This window comes from Polypterus senegalus, chromosome 1 (genome assembly GCF_016835505.1).
Source record: "Polypterus senegalus isolate Bchr_013 chromosome 1, ASM1683550v1, whole genome shotgun sequence".
NCBI lineage: Eukaryota > Metazoa > Chordata > Cladistia > Polypteriformes > Polypteridae > Polypterus > Polypterus senegalus.
The window spans coordinates 149,200,477-149,222,771 of NC_053154.1; the positions used below are offsets into that span (position 1 = coordinate 149,200,477).

Below are 22,295 nucleotides of genomic sequence, written 5' to 3' on the forward strand. Positions count from 1 at the left end.
TTTGAGGGAGACGTGATGGAGCGAATTGTGGAGAAGGTTGTCATGAATATACCTGCAGTTCTTTGAGATGAGTTTCTGCATCATGATGTTGAATCATTATCGATTATGTCCAGACAATTGGAAGGTTCTCAGACTGATTGGAGAAAGAGCGGTGGGTTTGGTGCTGTTTCACAACCTACGAAGGAGCGTCCAGGACATTCTCGTCGCTTTGATCGATGGCTAGAGCAAAGACAGGCTGCAGGACCTGACAATCGAATGGGGTCAGAGATGCCTATATCTGGGGAGACAGGAGCAGGCTGCGGAGGTCGTGGACGTCGCAGAGGATATTTCGGCAGTGGAGCTGACCGAAGATGTTTCCGGTGTGTTCAACCTGGTCACTTGGCAAGAGAATGTCGCTTGTCTCCAGCTCAATCAGTGGAAATTGGATTGGCCAAGGTTTGTTGCTCAAATATTCCCTATTCTTCGGATAAAAAAGATGGCTTGTTGATCTCGGTGAAGTTGGGGGGCCAAGAGATCTCAGCATTATTGGACTCGGGCAGTGACCTTTGTGTTGTCAGACAGGACTGTCTTGATGACAGATGCCTTAGTGACACTGAGACTGTAAAGATACGCTGTGTACATGGTGATGTTAAAGACTATCAGACGTTACTTCTTCCTTTGACTTATAAGGGTCGCCACTTTAAAGTTTGGTCTGCCGTTTCGGATTCCCCTGGTCATTACTCATAGGAAGGAGGAATGCCCTTTTCCCTAAACTAATTAATAAATGTCAGGCACCAGTTGTCCAGTGGCCTATTAAGCTCAGTGGGGGGGAAGAAGAAGTCGAAGAACTGGTGGTAGTTGGGGAAAATCTAGAGCCCCAATTAGATACTGAACCCGACCTCTCCAGTGAGACTGAGGGCACACCCCCAATTTTCCAGAGTGGCAGGCTGGTCCATCTACATCTTTTCAGATTGCAAACGCCTCCGAACACAAACTGTGCATTAGTGAACAGTCAGATTTTGTGCGTTTGCAGCATACTGATAGCTCATTAAAATACTGTATGCATTTAAACAGGCTCGCTCTGCAAATGACTCTTATTATCAAGAGCGTGATTCTGGTGGCTTGAAAACCCCGCACTTTCTAGAAAAGGACGGTTGCCTTTTCAGAGTGATTTCAGATCATTTAATGGGGGAATTTATTGAACAACTACTGTAGTTGTACATAGGGAAACTCTTTTGCATCTGGCCCACTCTTACATCTTGGGAGGGCACCTGGGTGCTGATAAGACCAGAGAGCAGTTATCAAAATGATTTTATTGGCTGAATATGGGAAAAGATGTTGAACAATTCTGTACTTCTTGTCCTGACTGCCAGATCGTCTCCGCTTATAAACCTCCTCAGGCTCCCCTTTGTCCTATGCCTATTTTAGAAGTTTCATTTCAGCGGGTGGGATTAGATATTGTAGACCCTTTGCCTAAGACTAACAATGGGTACCAATATTTGCTGGTGTTGGTAGATTATGCAACACAATATCCAGAGGTGATTGCTTTAAAAAAGGCCAACTTCTCCACTGTAGCCAAAGCTCTGTGTGATATTTATACTCGTATTGGCATCCCTAGAGAAATTTTAACTGATCAGGGCACACCTTTTACTTCTCGCGTGATGAAACAATTGTGTGACAGCTTTGCTATTAAGAAATTGAGTACTACTGTTTACCATCCTCAAACGAATGGTTTGACTGAGTGATTTAACAAAACTTTAAAACAGATGATTAGGCGAGTCGCTCATAAGGATCCCACAACCTGGGACTCTGTCCTGCCTTTTGTTATGTTTTGTTTGGTGCAAGAATCACCGCAGGCATCTACTAGCTAGACAGAATTTATATGCTTTCTTCTATTGCTGTGGAGCATCAACAACGAGAGCAGGAAACTCAGAAGTGTCTTTACGATAGACGCAGTAAGCTCCGTGAGTTCAAACCTGGTGATCATGTTTTGGTACTGGTTCCATCTGACCCGCACAAACTCCTAGCTAAATGGCAAGGCCCCGCCATTATTGAGGAGCGTATGGGTCCGGTAAATTACAAGGTTAGAATAGCAGGCCAGCACAAACCATTCCAGATTTTACACATTAATCTCTTGAAGGTATGGCATGACCGACAGGGGGTTTACACTTCCTCGCCTGGTGGTCCCCAATGCAACCAGGGCGGTCGCACCCTCGTTGTCTGGAGGAGGCGTAATCCCTCTTCCAGTCCTCTTGGGCGTCCCAGCTGGGTGCCACACCAGAAATCACTGACATATTTATGTTTGCTAGAATGCCCAGAGGAGGCTGGGAATGTTTTTGGCTCTGGAACCCCACAAGGTTTATTTTCACCTGTAGTATCTGCTTAATAAACTGGACATTTACTGTCACATTACATTCTTAAATAACCTTTTATAAACAATTGCTCTTTAGTTTTTATACTTTCCTTTTTGTAACCTTTTTAATGAACCTTACATTACTGTTATGCACTTTCAACTATTTCTGTGTATGAAATGTGCTATATAAATAAATGTCGTTGTTATTCATGAAACATCATGCCTCTAGTAGCCACTACAAACTATTCTTTCTGTGCCCTTGACATCCTGTAAATGAATTTAGATATATATGCCTAATCTGGCAGTGCCACTCACTCTTTGAATAAGGAGGAGTGCCCATTCAGACTTTATTTAGTATAAGGGCCTTCCCTAATGATGACAATTATGTTAAAAGGACAACAATTGCTCTGTTAGGACTATGGAGCCACAATCCGCTTTCTTGTTAAAATATTACATGTGTTGTACCATTGATTACTTCTTTACTGAGTGGCAGAGTTGTAAGTGTGTAAACAAGCAGAAGCTTTAGCCATGAAAATTCACCGGGAAGGCTGTAAAGGCAGCGGAATGACATTTTTACAGATGGGGATTAGTGGTAATCAGCCTGGGACATCATCTATGCTGTCCAATATGTTGCAGCTTCTGCTGGTAGATGACCCACCACTCCTATTCAAAGACTGAAAGGCCCGCTGACCTGTAGCTGTGTCTCAAATGAGCAGCATTTTCTCCATGGCATTCCATATTGAATATTCTACATTAAATACAGTATAAGCTTACTTGTTTTTTTTGTAAACTTTATTGATTTTATTGTAATTATTCCATACAAATAGATAATTTTTTACAAAAATAGGATTGAAAACAAATTGATTACTTGTTACTGTGTTTTCTAAGGGTATGTTTGTTTTTGTATGTCTAGCTTTTGCCATTGACATTACAGATAAGTTCACTTGCCAACAATTACTTAAAGGTGGTTAGGAAGGTATGAAAATGGGAAATTGATTGAGGCCAGATTAGATAGAAATTGGATAAATGTATTTTGCCAGTGTAATGCTACTGTAATTAAGTTACTATCTAAAGTAGCAGCACCCATTTGACTGCAGGGTGATATGGCTACACCTGAGGATTCGGTATCCAGATTGCTGTCTGCTTGGAATTTGCACAATGGCACCCTGTCTTGTGGGTGCTCTTTGTACTCTGGTTTTCTTCTTACATCTCCAAAGAGGTGTAGATTAGGTCAAATGGAAAGCCGACATTGGCCTTGTGTTTGTATGAATGTTTCAGAGTGAACCCTGTGATGGCCTAGCACTGTGCCTAGGACTGGTTCCTACCTTACCCCAATGCTGCAGGGATGGACTCCATCTTACTGCAACCCTAAACCAGATTGAGCAGGTTTCAGAATATTACGTTATGTTAAGTAATTGGGCTGAAGTCAGCTGGGGGTTTAAGAAAACAAACATAACAGCCTCTTCCTCCGGGTGATCAATTTAGGGAAACAAAAGCATGATGCATACTGTGATCACCAGGGGGCGCTCCAGTTCCCCAAACACCCAACACAAGCAGGCTAATGCACAAGTGTAAAAACATAAGACAGTTTTTTTTATTGTGGGAAACTCTTCTCTATAAGCATTTCCTACCACTGTCATCACAAGTTCAACAACATAGCACAGTGCACAGCAATACTTTGTCTTCTCACTCTCTCTCTCTGTCCTTCCCTTGGACACTGTCTCCACTGCCTCCTCCTCACAAGCTTTATCCTCCTTCCTCCCGACTCTGGCTTCCCTCAAGTGCGTCAGAGAATTCCTTTTATCTAATGCCCGAGAGTGCTTCCAGTGATATGAAGCTGCACCTCCAAAGCACTTCCAGGCGAGGTTGGTGCCCTAATGGAATAGGGACTCCAAAATCCTGCAGCACCCCCCTGGCAGCCTCCACAGGACCCAACCACCCTGTGTAAGCTGTCTCCCTTTGTCATTCCATCTTGAGGGTGTCCTGGCCAGGTAAGGATGCCAGCTATCCCTCCCAATACCATACCAGGGCATAGCAATGGCTCTGATATTGTGGTCTAGTGGTTAATGACTTGGAATATATGTCAGTCCTCACCAATCTCATAATGTGTGATCCTTAGAAAGTTAAGCAACTTTCATGTGCTTTGTTGTATAAAAATGTAAGTTAAAAAAATTACACATAGCTGCATACTTGTAAACTGCCTGAAGTAGTGACAGGGAGTGTGTAATATGGATAGCTATAAACTCCTTACCTAGTGTAATGGAAGGCAGACAGGGACTGGCATTCCAGCTGGAGGTGAACAGGGATCCTTACCTGTTTGGGAGGCCAGTAACACAGAGGGACTGGGGAAGACAATTTATTTGGGATATTTTCTTCCACAATAAGTTAGGTGCCAGCCTTCCTGGTTTAGTCTTCCCACAGGGACACCCGTAGGCATGCTGGGGCCTGTAGTCCCATGCTGGGTTCTACCTTGTTGGGTTATGTGGGGGCCACTAGGGGGAGTGGGCTTTGTCCTGGTAGTGGAGGTACTCCAAGGTCCAAGAAAAAGGAGTCACTGAACCTCATTATGATCGAGCCAGATTTGGCAGGAAGCACAAGGCCTGCCTGGAGGAACAGAGGAGAAGAAAACAATATTGACGAGTGTTTTATGTTTAGTTGTGCCCTTTTAAGACCACTGTAGAGGTCTTCACAAGATTAGATCTTTTGATTACCCAGAGACTGGTGTCCGTGTCCTGGTGCTCACACTTGTAATCCTGCGTGCATTAAACAGGAGCTTTGCAGTAATGTGTGCTAATGTAGAAAGCGTTGTCACAACTGAACAGCGTATATCCTTTTAACTGCTGTTTAGCTACCTGGTGTGCATCTGAAAGTATCCCTTTCATAACTGGGACAAATTTAAGAGTACTCCTTGTTTTTTAAGGGTGGTCTAAATCACTGCTGGAAGGAACTGTTTCATTATCCCAAAGCGAAGGAACAGCTTTTATTTTATCCCCTTGATAGTTTTCTCTGGGTAGGGACATTCCTTCAGTGAGTAAAAATCACTAATAAATAAATATTTTAGAATTAGACGTTGACTTTAACTGTGACTCTTGTAATGAAGCTGCCTGTATCAATAATAAATGATGTAGGTAAAAGCTTTAACTGTAAATCCAACTCTTTTACATCAAAGCATTTTGTTCTGGTTAATGACATCATTTTATGTTGTAAATCTGATTGCTCTTTAATTATGTAATACAAACATCACGTTCTTAGTCGATGCCTCTTCTGAGAGTTTTCCATTAATCAGACTTCATCTGTCAAAAGAGCTTTTCGATGATAAACTGCAAATCACTTTAAATATGCTAGGCGATCATTACATCTTTGGAGGCACTAATATTAGATACAAAAATTGAATCCAGCATGATTATCTCTTTACTGGTCATACACCTCATTATAACTGAGTGAAGTAACTTCCTGTTTTTCTTACCTATAAATTATCATGTAATGTTCATTTAAATATGTGCATGCAAATGAAAATGGACACCCTCTTAAAAAGCATTGTATACTTCTACATGATGCTGGATAATTTGAGACTTTTCCAAGTTTTCAATTTCAGACTCACTCATTAAATCTTGTTACTTATATGATATAACATACATAACATGCTGATAGGCCTTAAAAATAACAGTAGTTCATGATTCATTGATATTTTTATAATTGCAAGTCACAATGTAGATCATCTTACCAGTTACGAGTTGTCAGATAAAGTATCAACTTCCAAAATGAAGGTAATTAAGTGTAAAGGATTTCATCTGGGTTTAATGATACTGCACACTTGGTTGGTTAAGAATGCTAAATCTAACAGGCCTACGGAGAGAAAAAAAAAAAGACTTTTGCTAGTCTATGAAAAAGTCATGTACTGTATATGTCCCATTCAAACTTAATAGCTATAAATAAAAATAACAGAGCATTAGCTCAGCTGATAAATAAGATATTGAAACTGCCATTCTTAAAATCCTCCTACCACTATTAGCAATGCTTAAATACAGTTAATTTTTTTCTTTTAAAAAATGAACACAGATTTAACAATCAGCATCAAGGCCTAGCATTACTGAATGAAGCCACAACTCTCCTTCTGTAATTTTTTGACACACCAGCAGCTTTTCCCTTTGCACAGTCCATTTCAGGTATGATGACATAGCTATACCAGAATGGGCTAAGTCAGGGGTCGGGAACCTATGGCTCGCGAGTCAGATGTGGCTCTTTTGATGGCTGCATCTGGCTCTCAGACAAATCTTTAATAAAAAAATAATAACATTAAAAATACAAAACATTCTCATGTATTTCAATCCATTCATTTCCTACCGCTCATGTTCATGGTTGCGGGTGGCTGGAGCCAATCACAGCTGTCTTCCGGGACAACACCAAATTTTTATTGGATAATGTGTAACGCACACGGGTTGTTGTGAGGTCAGGAAGCAAACTTCCCTCCTTTTAATCAAGTAGTCAGCTAGCTAGCTGCAGAAACCCTTTTATCGAAGAAGATGGCTAAAAGAAAAAAAGATGAGGAGTATCGTACTTTTCTGCAGAGATGGACACAGGAATTCGCCTTTGTTGAGAGAGCAGGTTCTGCAGTGTGTCTAATATGCAATGATAAAATTGCATCGATGAAATGGTCAAATATAAAGCGGCACTGCGACACACGCCATACTACATTTACATCGAAATATCCTGCGGGGGACAGCAGGAAGAAAGCATGTCAAGAGCTACTGTGCAGAGTGCAAGCTAGTCAGCAGCAAATCCGTGTTTGGACCCAACAAAGTGACTGGAATTCGGCTAGCTTTGCTGGTGCTTTAGCAATTGTGAGAAACGGAAAGCCATTCACAGATGGGGAGTATGCCAAAACATTCATGCTTGATGTTGCCAATGAACTTTTTGACGACTTTTCGGATAAAGACAAGATAATCAAACGAATAAAAGACATGCCTTTGTCGGCAAGAACTGTTCACGATCGTACCATCATGATGGCAAATCAAATTGAGGCCACACAAGTGAAGGACATAAATGCAGCACCATTCTTTTCTCTCACTTTGGATGAGTCAACAGACGTAAGCCATTTATCCCAGTTCTGCATGATTGCAAGGTGTGCTGTCGGTGACACACTATGTAAGGAAAGTCTTGCTGTTTCGCCTATGAAAGGGACAACAAGAGGGGAGGATTTATTCAATTCTTTCACTGAGCTCGCTAAAGAAAAAAATCTACAGATGGATAAACTTATTTCGGTGTGTACTGATGGTGCTCCGTGCATGGTGGGGAAAAACAGAGGATTCGTAGCGCTTCTTCGTGAACATGAAAAGAGACCCATCCTAAGTTTTCACTGCATCCTACATCAGGAGGCACTTTGTGCAGCTTGGTGAGGTGGTTTCGCTGGTCATTCAGGTGGTCAACTGTATTGTTGTCCGAGCTTTAAATGATTGCCAGTTTAAAACACTGCTGGATGAAGTTGGGAATAATTATCCTGGTCTGCTTCTGCACAGCAATGTAAGTTGGTTGTCAAGAGGGAAGGTTCTCAGTTGTTTTGCGGCTTGTCTGAGCGAAATCTGGACTTTTCTTGAAATGAAAAACATCGAGCATCCTGAGTTAGCTAACACTGAGTGGCTCCTGAAGTTCTACTATCTCGTGGACATGACTGAACATCTGAACCAGCTCAATGTGAAAATGCAAGGCGTTGGAAATACAGTCTTATCCCCTCAACAAGCAGTGTTTGCATTTGAAAACAAGCTAGAACTCTTCATCGCCACAGTTCGTTTACTACACTTTGAAAAACTGGGAGAGTTTAAAGATGCATGCACAGCAAGTGACCCTGCTCAACATCTTGATCTTCAGCAGCTAGCGTGCTTCACATCTAATCTCCTGCAGTCATTCAAAGCGCGCTTTGGAGAATTTCGTAAACGCACTCTTCTTTTTAAGTTCATCACCCATCAACACGAGTGTGCAGTGGACAGCGCCGACCTGAGTTACATCCCCGGTGTCTCCGTCAGAGATTTTGAGCTACAAGCTGCTGACCTGAAGGCCTCAGACATGTGGGTGAATAAGTTCAAGTCACTGAATCAAGATTTGGAAAGACTTGCACGAGTTGGCGAGCAAACACAAGTGGGGAGAAATGAAAAAACTTCAACCTGCGGACCAGCTGATTGTCAAAACTTGGAACGCGCTTCCCGTCACATACCACACACTGCAGCGTGTGAGTATTGCTGTACTGACAATGTTTGGCTCTACGTATGTATGTGAGCAGTCTTTCTCACATCTAAAGAACATTAAGACCAACCTACGATCACGTTTAACAGATGGAAGTCTCAACGCCTGCATGTAGCTTAACCTCACCACGTATCAACCAGACTACAAAGCCATCAGCAAAACCATGCAGTACCAGAAGTCGCATTAATGGTAAGAAGTACTTTATTCATCATTGGTTAGCAACAGCATAACAACGTTATTAAAAAGAATTCAGAGACTTATTGTACTTTAAAAGTGTTGGTCTTACATAAAATGCACACATTTACTTGTATTTAGTTTTAAACATATTGTATGGCTCTCACGGAATTACATTTTAAAATATGTGGCTTTCATGGCTCTCTCAGCCAAAAAGGTTCCCGACCCCTGAGCTAGGTGGTGGCACACTGATAGCACTGCTGTCTCAAGGCTTTCGAATTTTGGGCTTTAATCCCAGACTGCTTACTGTCTCTGGGGAGCCTATATGTTATCCCTGTATGTGAGAGAGACAGCTTTCTTACACAAGTACTTCATTTTTCCTTCAAACTCTACAGTGGCCTGTTAAGTGTGGGCATGTATATGGTCCCCTACTTTGTACCTAACTCTATCTGATCGGGCCGTGGCACACCATCTCCCTGAATTTTGATTACACAGGTTATAGGGATGGATGGATGGATAGGTTTTTCTGACAGTAATATTCCTGGACCCTATTATTAGAACTTAACTAAAATATCAGAATAGATTAACATTTTCCTAAATGTCATTATTGCATTAAAAATTTCCTCTAATAGAAAATAACCCCTCACTGAAATCTGTCTTAGGCATGTATAACAGTTTTTCCTAAGAAAAATACAAAGTATGTAAACTAATCAGACCCATTTCCTTTTTAAATACTGATATTAACATCCTGATGGAGTGATTGCAAACAGAATTGAGAAAGACTTGACTTTTAGAATTTTGTATGATAAAAACCAGGTTCAGTATACTAAAGAAAGACAAACACTGTACAGCCTATAATACCAGTTTATTATAACACATGCATCAACAGTAACTACAATACACAAGGTTTTTTAACTCTTAATACATTAAATGTTTGAATATGACCAGTGTCAGACTGGAACAGTCTTCCAGCCCTGGAGTGACATGATATGGACCAGACCACCACCACTCCATGTTGGAGGCGAGGGCATTATTACTAGGCTGCCACAGTAATTGCCAACAAAAGAAAAGAAACATACAACTCCTAAATTGTTCGTCACTTTATTTTCTCGACACACTCATGTATATGCTGGAGCAACAAGTTGCTATGGTCAAAGGTGTTGTCCTGTAGACTATGGGTAGCTTCAGCTTTCTACTCTCGATATCTAGGGCCATGATCCAATCACTTTTGCCATAGCCATAACATTCTCTGTCTTGGGGATTGTTGGAGGTGATAGCTGAAAAACAAATCAAAATCATTGGACTGTAGCTTGTGCAAAGTAATCAAAGCTCGTAGTAGCCTCCTTTACATTACTTTCATCTGCCTGAGTATCTCCTTTTTTATCCTCTTCAGCTGTTTTTACCTGTGTCATGTTCCCAGAAGTACCACACTGTCTTATTTCTGGTATGAATCCTGCAGTTGAACAAACTTCCTTTCCTCTCACAGGGCCAGCTTAATCTTTTAAAAACAAACACATTAATTAATAGGACCACTACTATGCAGTGTGCACTACTATGTAACATCACTAATTATAACTTTGTAATAAATAATAAATGATGCCTATATACATATAGTATACTGTGCTGCGTGTCCAAACATAAATAATTTCTTCATGTACTGCAGCCATAATTATATTTCACACTAGTCTTATAGTTTTCTGTAATATTGAAAAATGCCTGTAAACCTCCATCTTATCATTACACCACACAGCACAATAATGTTGCACATAACTCTGGATGTCCTTTCTTTAGTGCCTTCTGCCACTGCCTCATCAGCATCACTGGACTGACACTCTAATTGTTCTCTGAAGCAAGACGTATAATATTGTGAGGTTTCTGAACGCTTTTAGGATAAATTAGACAATACTGTGAAGCATGACTGCGGAGTCTGTAGAGGACTGCTTGTCTGTTACCGAGGCCACCACAGGTTTGCAGCACAGCAGCAGAGTGCCACAGAAACAACTACAAGCCGATTGAGATTGCGCTATGTGCACGCGATGGGTGATGCAAGGTACAATATAAATGCGGGGAACAGTATAACTTGACCTGAACACGACTATACCTGCTTGCTGTGTCTGTGGATAGGAGAGTGGTAGCTCCAGTTGCAATAAATAACCCTGCTGTTCCTGTTTCAAGTTGAATAAAGCTGGTTTTGCTAAAGTACTGAGACTCAGTCTCGTGTTTTGGGGTTCAAAACAGTGACTCACGCATCACAATATATACATCTCAAGACAACCATGAGTTGTCTGAGTGGGAGCAGTTACACAGCTTATTTCAAAACTAATCTAATGCCTTATGAAGGTAGCACTCAGAGTAGTGGTGGTGATTTTGAACTGAAAAAATCAGAGTTGCTGTTGTTAACCTGGTAGAACGGAGAGCAAGCAGCTGTTTACAATGAACTGTCTCACAACAAAACCCTATTACAAAAAGTCTCACAACAAAACCCTATTAAATGTATAAATGTATGTTACGTGTGCAGAGAGCATATGGCAAATTGTAATTGTGAAGAACTAAACGTGATGTTTTTGAATATAGAACTCCTGATTTATGACCCTTTGTTTGCAAACTTTTCCACATATTTAGTTTTGTGTTTACAATCTGATCTTTTGTCTTTTTTTCTTTGACTTGGTTTACAACAGTCTCTATTAAAATTTAAAAGCTTCCTCGTTTACCTAATGAGCAGAAAAACTTTAATATATATTGTTAAATTTTACAAAAATGTATTGAGCAAAATTTGCAACATCAGAAAATGACATTTGTTGAGTGTTGGTTAAGCATGCAAACAAGAATTTTATTGTAGTTTGTACAAGTGGCAATATATCTGCTACTGTTATGCTTTAACCAGGGTTCATTTATTGGTTTATGTTTATTTACCTTTTGCTTGTATTTTTAATTGATTTTTCATTTTGGATTATCTATCTATCTATCTATCTATCTATCTATCTATCTATCTATCTATCTATCTATCTATCTATCTAGAATACATAACAGTTGTGTTTGTTTGTTTGTCATGCGATTACTTGGAAACCTAAAACCTTGATCTTGGTCTTTTTGAAAGCTCATGACATGATAAGTGTGATTAAAACAAATAATGTGGCTAACAGTAGCATGTTGTTTGGGATGTTCACTTTTATTCTTATGCCAAACTTCATAGGGAAACTGATTGAGAATGTGATATGACAGAAAAAGAGAAGAGCAGCAACAACTGCTGAGCATGAAGCAAACTGCACACTGTTTACATAATCAGAAGAAAAAAAAATGACAGTTTTGGCACCTGTTGTGCATCAAGCACATATGCTGCAGAAACCCAGTGGTACTCGCAAACACCTGGGGCTGGACCTTGGCTCTTGGGAGGTTTTCATAATGTTTAGTTATAATTATTTCTATTATTACTCTTCTTCTCATGTATCATTTAGTCAACCTTAACCTGCAATTGCTGAGCGCTTTGAGTAACTGATAAAAAAGCGCTATGTAAATGTAATGAATTATTATTATTATTATTATGTTTCATTGTTTTTGTTGTGTTTAATAATATTTAATATATAATAATATTTTAAACTTTAAATATATTTATGTTCATTGTGCTTTAGGGGTGGGATCCCCATGCATTCCTGTAACAGACCTCCTTCTTCCCTTTAAAAGGAAGTCTGGGAAGTGGAATCCCCACAGAATTTGCTTTGGAAGAGTGCCTAGTTTATTTGTAGGTTTTGCTGTTTTCATTGTATTTTTAGACTCTTTTTATTGCTGATTTAGGAGTAGGATTTGGAATTTTGCACTGGGACTTGCTTATTTCTGGATTGCCTGTTTGGCTACTCATTCTGCTTCTTTATTGTTCTTTGGAACATTTTCCATTAATTTCTGATTTTGTAAAGAAATCCTACTTTTAGACAGACTCACACAGCCTCTACAAACCATAGGTTTACAGTAATCCTCTCTTTTCTGGGGCATTTTGATCATATTTTGGGATTTTACTTATACTAGAGGGCTTTGCCACCTGCTTGCTTCGCTTGCCAATCCCCCCGGCCTGCGCTATGCACCATCCACTTGGCCTCTGTTGTGATGTGAGATTTTACATATAACTTGATAAATGTTTTGTATGTCTTTATTTATAATTTAGGCAAACTAATGTAATTTAGTGGTACCTTGGTGAGAGGCATTCTTGTTTATCCCCCCCATGTTTACGACTTTTCTTTGTAATTTTACGACAGGATTTGGGGGATGTGTCTTAACCCAGTTTGATGAGGATTTCTTTGCTAAAGTCTTTTCCCCCATCCCCCACACAAAGCCAGGTTAGTGTAATATATGGTCTTGGAGATAAGATGTTCTATTTCACCCATTGGTCTGAGGTATGGCTGTTTGGAATTGGCTAGTCTCAGAGGCCTTCAAGTACCATGATATCCTATTCGCTGTAGGGAGTTGGACAGAAAACCTATAAATTTGCTTGCTCAACCACATTCTCTCTCTGACTGACCCACATATGATGAAAAAGCATCTCTCTCTCTAACTAACAAATGATGAAGAAGCATCTCTCTTGCTAACCTGTGAGGATGAAGACAACACAATGAAGAGCACAGCTCAGCAGCCATATTGAACAGACATGTGGCTGAAAGCTGAGCACCAACGATGCCTTAACTAGAGACATTTTAAGTAACTGCAAGTCTGTGTGCCACCTGAATTACACATCACCATTTTATCAGGTTGTATGGTTTCCAATATTCAAATGTACTTTGCATTTTGTTATTATTTATGAATATTATCAGTAATACATTATTTTATGTGTAACTTAACTCCTGCTTGTCTTTTACTACATCTAATTGCCTGAGGTTATAGATATAGAAGGGAAGGTGGGGATTAGTTATATACAGTGGTAAGTCTGTGAGATTAGGTATTCTAAGGCTACATATTAATAATACAATAGGGGACAGTAGAGCAATATATATATTACTCTACCAAGATAAAACAATTGGCGTAGTCGGTAGGATTTTGGGGTAACCAAGTTTTGCACCCTGTTTGCAAATACTGTTTTGATGTATGTGTTTGTTTATGCATGTGAATTTTAGGGCACCCAGTGTACAAATGCGGTGGAAGTAAAACATTGTTTGGTTGCTGAATGGAATATAACCAACAAAGTGTAGAGACTTCATGTGTGTCACAAGGACACCCGCATGTTTGTTAGTGCTGGTGGTAGTGAGTCCCTAATTAAAGTGCTAGGGAGTGGTGAAAGATGCATGCGTCATTCATACGGCATTTAAGTGGTTAAAGTGCTAGGGAGTGATGGGACATGCATTCGTCATTCATACGGTACTTATTCGTTTAGAATCTTTGTGTATGTATGTGTATGTTTGCTTACAGGGGCAAAAGTAGGCCAACCCATAACGAATTTGGCAAATTGTATTAGAGTAAATTGTAGACTTAGAAATGCCTAAGTTCATTTTAAAGTCAGCCATCTTCCAGTGGAGTGGCAGAGGCAAGCAGGCTAAAGCTAGGAAACCTGTAGTTCAGGTAGAGAAAGCAGAAGCTGAGCTGAGTGTGCCACAAAATGGAAGGGGGCTGGAAGGATTAAAAGCAAGAAAACAGAGATCAGGTTTAAAGAAGACAGCTGCTGTTATAAGAGGTTTACTAGCATGTATTATTGGTAATAAGGAAGATCATGATAAGGAAGAAAATAGCAAAGTGAATGAAAGTTATGGAATGTTGAGTGAGAGTTTTGAAAGATGTAACAGTTGGTGTGATAATTGTGAAGTGTTAGCATGTAGAACATCCGCTGCTAAAGTAGAAAGCAGTGAAAGAAGTGGAAAAAAGAAATGTAAACCGCCCATGGTGAAAGTTAGGGCAATAGTAACCAGATCAGACTGGAACCCTAAAACATGGGTGGGTGACTTACATGAGACAGATGTGTGCTCAGATAAAGAGTGGGAATGTGAGTGTGAGGAAAAGGAGAGAGATGAAAGGAAGGGAAAACAGCAAGGGTGTTTTCTTCCTTTATTCTCCACTGCACCACAATCTCCAGGTAATTCTGAGGTCCTGTCCAGTATTTAAAGAGCATGCTACACTGATAGATATTTCACCACTGTTAGGAAAGGTAACCAGTGCTGCATTGAAATTTGATTTAGGACAAAGAGATCAGATAGAAGGCAGAGGAGCTGGTGAGTGTGAATGGCAATTGTTGACTAGAGGGCATGAACTGGATAATGGCTTAAGGATACTGAGTAAAGAAAGTGTGGAATTAAACAAAGAACAATGGAAATGAAAGGAATTCAAGTGCTTGTGTGTGAAAGGTCTGAATGTGCTAGTGCAAGAATGGCTGAGTTGGAAAGAAAGTGCACCAGTTTAGGAGTTGGTTTGAATGAAACAGGACAAGCCAAAGAACAAAGGATGGGGGATGGTGCAGCAGGAAGTTTTACAAGCTCAGGCAGGAAGCCAGGAATGCACAGGGGTGTGAGGTCCTAACAGCTGTGCTAGGGCCAGCAGTAATTAAAAAGCACACACACTTAGGTTCAGTAATTCGAAACCTGACTGACCAGTTGTTCAAAAAGACAGCCTATGAATCTCCATGCAATAAAATGGAGAAAAGTGAGCTGGTCTTTAGTAAAGAACACAGGTCAGTTTTAGGAGATGCTGGATTTAGCACTTGGATTTTGGAGAGGTTTCAGCCCACACTTTCAGGTAGCAGTTACCATACAATAAAAAAGGACACACAGGCAATGAAAAAAATAGAAGGGTAGTGCAGGAAGACAGGAAAGGGAAAATAGTTATTTCTGTTTCAATTTTCTGGCCTTTTGCAATAGTGCTACTTCTATTGTAAGGTTTTATGGACTTTGGTTGGTGCAGGTAATAAATAGTGAAGGCAATTAGCAGAGTAAAATCCATGCAGGAGATGGGTTACCATTGGCACATTGGAGTGGCGTGGCACTAGTGCCAAGCTGTTCCAATGAATGCCTGGAAGCAAAGTTTGAGTTTTGGCACCAGGTCGACAACTAAGAAAATGAGATGGACAGAAACTGCTTTGTCACCTTCCATTTTGCAGACCTGCCTACATAGCAGAATGAAAAAAGAAAGAGGAAACGACAAAGTCAACAAGCAAAGATAAAGACATGAAGAAGAACTGAAGAGACAGCAGTGAGTAACAAGTCCACAAGTCATGCAATAATAGGATTAGTCACAACAGCTATAGTTTAAAAGGAAAGGTTTGTTCATTACTGCAGCAAATTCATATTCCAAGGGGTGGAAACTGAACAAACCAGTTAGGAATGCCAAAATAAGGGGATTCATTTTGGGCTCATAAAGTATACATTCTGGGTATAATTAATATAATTAATACTATTAAGGAAAATGTATACTAAGAAAATTGGTGAACTTTTCAGGAAAGCAGGTGCAGCTGATACATTTGCAAGACATATGGGCTCCGATGTTTAGGTATAGTCTAATTGGGAAAATATGGAAGCCCTGCTGAGATTGTCGGCTATGGTACAGGCACAGGACCAGTGGGCCAATTCTAACCTGAGGTGTTTAGCACAATGAGTATGCATATAGTGAGCAAACAACTCTAGGGGTGGCCTACGGGGAATGATGAGAGTTGCATAGCTTTGATGTCTCATGGTGGTGATGCCAGCCTATACTGGTAAAGGCTGATGGCAGTCAAGAGTTGCACCATGGGTAGGAAAGCACAAGAGGCAACTAAGTCAACCCCAAATGTGTGCAGAGGGGCCACAGATGTTGGTTTGTGAACAGTTTATGCAGTGGCACATGTGCTGTCACTTGGGCAGAAGTGGTTGTACTGGCACCTGTGGCATGTTACCTTTCAAATTTTGATGTTAATTGTACAGCTGCATATGCTTAAACAGATAGTTTGGGACATGGGTCTAATTAGCAGTTAGACACAAAACAGATTAAAAATTCACACAATAGACTAAATTGTAGTGGGCTAGTTTAGTGGAAGGTGTGGACTTGTCTCATTTTGAACCACCAGATCTGATGACATATGAAGACTGCAGAAAGAAAGAGTTGAGCAAGCTGGAGCAGATACAAGTCATCAGGAGCGCTTCCAAGTTCTTCAGATTGTCTTTGAAATAAAGAAGATATGTAATGGACAAATGGTCACGGACAACTTTTAACACTGGGAGAGCAAATACTGCCAATCAATGCATAAGTTATGCATCAGACTCTTGAAACAATTTAAAGACATTGTACAAAACATTCATCGGGGTGGAGTGTTGTGATGTGAGATTTTGCATATAACTTGATAAATGTTTTGTATGTCTTTATTTATAATTTAGGCAAACCAATGTAATTTAGTGGTACCTTGGTGAGAGGCATTCTTGTTTATCCCCCCCATGTTTACGACTTTTCTTTGTAATTTTACGACAGGATTTGGGGGATGTGTCTTAACCCAGTTTGATGAGGATTTCTTTGCTAAAGTCTTTTCCCCCATCCCCCACACAAAGCCAGGTTAGTGTAATATATGGTCTTGGAGATAAGATGTTCTATTTCACCCATTGGTCTGAGGTATGGCTGTTTGGAATTGGCTTGTCTCAGAGGCCTTCAAGTACCATGATATCCTGTTCTAGGAATTGGACAGAAAACCTATAAATTTGCTTGCTCAACCACATTCTCTCTCTCTGACCCACATATGATGAAGAAGCATCTCTCTTGCTAACCTGTGATGATGAAGACAACACAATGAAGAGCACAGCTCAGCAGCCATATTGAACAGACATGTGGCTGAAAGCTGAGCACCAATGATGCCTTAACTAGAGACATTTTAAGTAACTACAAGTCTGTGTGCCACCTGAATTACACATCACCATTTTATCAGGTTGTATGGTTGCCAATATTCAAATGTACTTTGCATTTTGTTATTATTTATGAATATTATCAGTAATACATTATTTTATGTGTAACTTAACTCCTGCTTGTCTTTTTACTACACCTAATTGCCTGAGGTTATAGATATAGAAGGGAAGGTGGGGAGAAGTTATATACAGCGGTAAGTCTGTGAGATTAGGCATTCTAAGGCTACATCTTAATAATACAATAGGGGACAGTAGAGCAATATATATATTACTCTACCAAGATAAAACAGCGTCTCATGCGCTTGCGTATATGGATTTCACTTTCACCAAACAACAAATCTTTTAATTCTCGCGGATATGCCTTTTCATTGGGAAGAAACACTACCTTTTCCTGATGGCAACATGAATCAGATGATTTACAAGTGTCTGACTTAAGTTTAAAGCCAAACAATATCTACTGTGGCAAGCGGCTGGGAGCGGTACCCAGCCAGGACGCCTGGAAGGACCGGAAGAGGGATTACACCTCCTCCGGACCATGAGAGGGCAGCTGCCCTGGTTGGTATGTGGACCATGGGAACAGAGCATGGAAGCTCAACCCTATAGGGGCTGTGGTCACTGCCAAGGGGCGCCCAGATGGCCGAAAAGCCCTGGACATCAGCACTTCCGCCACACCTGGAGGTGCTGGGGGAAGCTCATCAGGAGGCACCTGGAGCACCATCAGATGAACATAAAAGGGGCCGTCTCCCTCCATTCGTCAGCTGGAGTCAGGTGGAAGTGGACGTGGCTCGGAGGAAAGGAGTGGAGGCGGTGAGAAAAGAGGCATTGGAAAAGGCCTGGACTTGAGAGTGCTTGGTGCAGGGGCACTGGGTTTTGTGCTGTTGGACATTCACTTGTAAATAGAATATGAATAAATGTGTGGGTGGTTTGAAACCATAAGTGTCTGCCTGTCTGTGTCCGGGCTGTTTCCCACACTACATACTTCTGTCATATCACCAATGTCCTTATATTATCTTTTTGCTGTTCTATTATTTCACCAAGTAATATTTTCTGTTTGTTAGCGCTAATGTGATCTTTACTATCAGTTTTTTGAGACTTTCGAATGTTAGCACTTTCATTATCTGCTCTGCATGTGTATAATGCCAACATTTTTGAACTTCTTTACGTCATTCTACTTTGTCTTCTACTCTTTGTCTTTTATTTCTGACCCGGCTTGGAGATGAGAGCACAGGAACTGTGTCTGACAATAGCATTCACACGAATAAGAAGTGATTGGACGTGGGCATGGTTGTAAACGTTTGGACTTGACAAAATCTCTTGGCAAAAAGTCTTGCCTTGCGGGACCTGAAATTATCTCTCGCAGGAGTTGAAATTATCTCTGAGAAAGTCTCGTCCCAGGATTTCCTTTTATAATAGAGAGATATGTTTGAAATTCTGAAGCCAAGTTCCCATTTGACCCAGTGTAAGCTGACGCCATTCTGTAAAGTAGGGACTCAGACTACTCTCTAGAGTTCTTATCGATGCTGGCTATTTAGGATTCTGGCCTGCTTTGTGGTCTTATTTTGGAAGTCTCACACCTCTTCAGCCATTTTGTGTGCTGCTTTGGGAAGAATGAGAGAGAAGCCTAAAAATTATTGTGAGGAGGAAAAAATATAACACAAGGCACAAAAAAGCAAGACTAGGCTTCACTGAAAGCAGTACAGGTAGAAACCAGATAAAAAAACAAAATAAAACATAAAGAGAAAGCAAAACTCAAAATGCAGTAAACCTGAAACTAACTTTGGTTTTCTTTTGATGTCTAGAAATAGAAGTGCTTTTGTTGGGCATCAATCCCACCAAGGAAAGCCTGACACTGCTGAGTGATGTCATTTTATAGTGGAAGCCCTGATGACATCATGCTGAATCACTTCTGGTCACATGACATCAGTTCAACCCATTATCAAAATACAATGGTGAACTCTCTAGAAGTCAAAATGATGATTATTCTATACAGTTAAGACCCAGAGAAATAGAGTGAAGCTCTCCCAACAGCTACCATTTTTTAACTTTGCTCCTGTTGAGGGATTTCTAAAGAGGAACAGGATCAGTTAGGATGGCCTGTTTCAGTGAATAAGAGTACATTGCACTTTTTCTTGACACAGACATTTACTCAGGCCCATACTATGAAGCTTTTAGGCACTGATGTCAATGCACAGTTTGGATTCAAAGTAATTTTTATTAGATTTTGAATGAGTTTGACACATCAAATAGATGATATAATGTGGAATTTATTTTAAATTTTTTGCAGTTCTCTTATCCCCCTAAAAATAATTGCTACTTTGTTTTTTTGGGTTTTTTAGGTCAAGAAATCTGGTCATCACCTTGGTTTAGATGTTGATGCATTTTTAATGGTGTTAAACATTCTCTCTTGTGTTATGAGCTACTGCTTTTTTTAATTTTCTGTGTGTTTCCCTTGGGCTTTTATCAAAAGATCTATATGTAGAATAGATGATTGAAGCCCAAGGAATGTATTTCTATTTTTGCTTTAGATAAGGGGTGCCCACACTTTTTTATCTTGCGAGCTACTTTTAAAATGACCAGGTCAAAATGATCTACCTACATTAAAAAAAAAATAATAAAATATATATATATATATATACATATACTATATATTGTGAAGGATGGACGGCCGTTTATCCCGGCCAATACCCCCAAGCCGACAGGTGGAACCCTCCTTGCAGCATAGAGGTCCAGCAGGGCATCATGGACAATGGAGTTTTTATGCACAGCCCTGCTGGATGTCATGGGGGCCACTAGGGGACGCTGTAGGGAGGAATAATGGATATTTTCCCTACGCCCCGGAAGCACACGTGGACAAGAGGAATGACGTGCTTCCGGGGTGAAGAAAAGAACTTATACCTGACCCGGGAGTGATTGAGAGTCACATGGAACGGGGATTAGGAACACTTCCGGGTCAGGAGATATAAAAGGTCTGTGGGAGCTTCCAGACGGCGAGCTGAGTTGGGTGGAAGGGTGGCAACGCGTATGGGAGCTGGAGGATTGGTTTATTGTTTATTATTAGTTATTTGTATGAGTATTGTGGAGGAAAGGGTGTTTTGTACACTGTGGCTGAAGAATAAAGTCAATTTGAGGACTTTTACCTGGTGTCTGGAGTCATGGACAGGGGTTCAAGGGAGTGAGAGTGCCTCCTATCGACCACAATATATATATATAGCATACAATATAGTTATATTTACTCTGTTACATTTACTTGAGTAACTTTTTTAAAAAATTGTACTTCTAAGAGTAGTTTTACTGCACCATACTTTTTACTTTTAAATATATACATTTGTGAAGAAGAAACGCTACTCTTACTCCGCTACATTAGGCAACACTCGTATAGTTACTTTTTTTCCATTAGATAAAGTCTGACAGACAATTTTCAATCTACACTGTAGCTTATGCTGTCAAGTTGTGCACACGCCTTCGATTGCGTCTCCAGCTCTGATGCAAGGTTTTGGATGTTCCCCAAATGAAGGCACTGCAGCTTTGAGGACAGATGTTGCATTTTTTGTTTGAAAGCATTAACTGAGCTAATCATATTGACCATGGCTTTCTCTTTTCCATGCAGCTGTAAATTAAGCTCAATTAATATGTTGGTCAGATCAGAAAAACATGCCAAGTCTAGCAGCCATTGATCGTTATTAAGTTGCTTGTATTCTGCATGTTTAATGACAAGGAGAAACTCCTTTTTTGTCTGGCCAGGAGTCTTGAAATCTCAGCAGGAATTTCTCCCAAGCCATCTGCCTCGATGAAGACATCTTTTATCATCTCTCCATCTTGGAAGGACTTCCTATGCTTAATGATCAAGTGACTCACCCAGAACGATGCTTTGGTGTGTCTGCCTTTGCTTTTGAATTCAGGCGAGTGAAAAATGATGGCTGTCCGAGTTTTGCAGTAGCGCACGTGTTTGATCGTGCATTTAAAACTTTTTTCTACCTGCACTACCTTTCCAATCTACCGGTCGATCGCAATCGACTTATTGGGCACCCCTGGTTTAGATTCATTTTCCTAGTATTAAAATTTTTTTAGCATTCTCCCATAATACAATTTTAGTTTTCTTTATGTGCTGCCATTTCGAGGAATTTTTGTTGGCAGTTGCTACGGTGTTGTTAGGTAAGGTCAACTGGAAGTGCGCAGTGTGTGACATCACCAGGTCAAAGATATAAAGGTCAACGTCATACACTTCCTGGTTTGCAGATTGCAGATAAAATTTGAAAAGATTTGTCCATGCGTTTTTTCTTTACTATTTTTTCTGCTCAACAGCTTTCAGCATGTATGTTCTTAACAAAGAATTTTGGTTTAATTTTTGGGTTTGGATTTCATGCATTTCAATTCTGTTTAACGTAAACGGCAACTCCCCCATTTTTCTTTTGTCTGTCCTTCCTAAAAATGTGTATCCCTCTGTGTTACACTCATCCCCATCTTTGTTAACAGGTAACAGGTTTCTGTTATTGCTGGTATATAATAATTATGCTCAGCAGCATACAACTCCAACTCAATTGTTTATTTTTGATACTTCTAGTAGTAAGGCAAGCTATTTTTAATGTGTTACTCATTTTACTTTTGCACTTTTTTGGGGGTTAGAATTTGCATTACTATGTACAGTATGTTTGTTCTTCCACTACCATTCATGCACAATTCTAAACCTGGCCTGCCCTAATCCTCAACCTCCACCAATTCCT

General features: G+C 40.2%; 1 protein-coding gene across 1 annotated transcript in view; it reads right to left on the bottom strand.

Moving 5' to 3' along the window:
- Window positions 1-9,788: 9,788 nt before the first annotated feature.
- The window catches only part of LOC120533585 (sodium/hydrogen exchanger 9-like), a 447,557-nt gene continuing 435,050 nt past the window's right edge, over window positions 9,789-22,295 (bottom strand). Inside the window, exons 16-17 of the transcript XR_005634561.1 lie at window positions 10,147-10,241; window positions 9,789-10,020 (exon numbers count right to left, since the gene is read on the bottom strand). The gene's annotated coding sequence lies outside the window, so the exon portion shown is untranslated. The remainder of the gene's footprint in view (window positions 10,021-10,146; window positions 10,242-22,295) is intronic.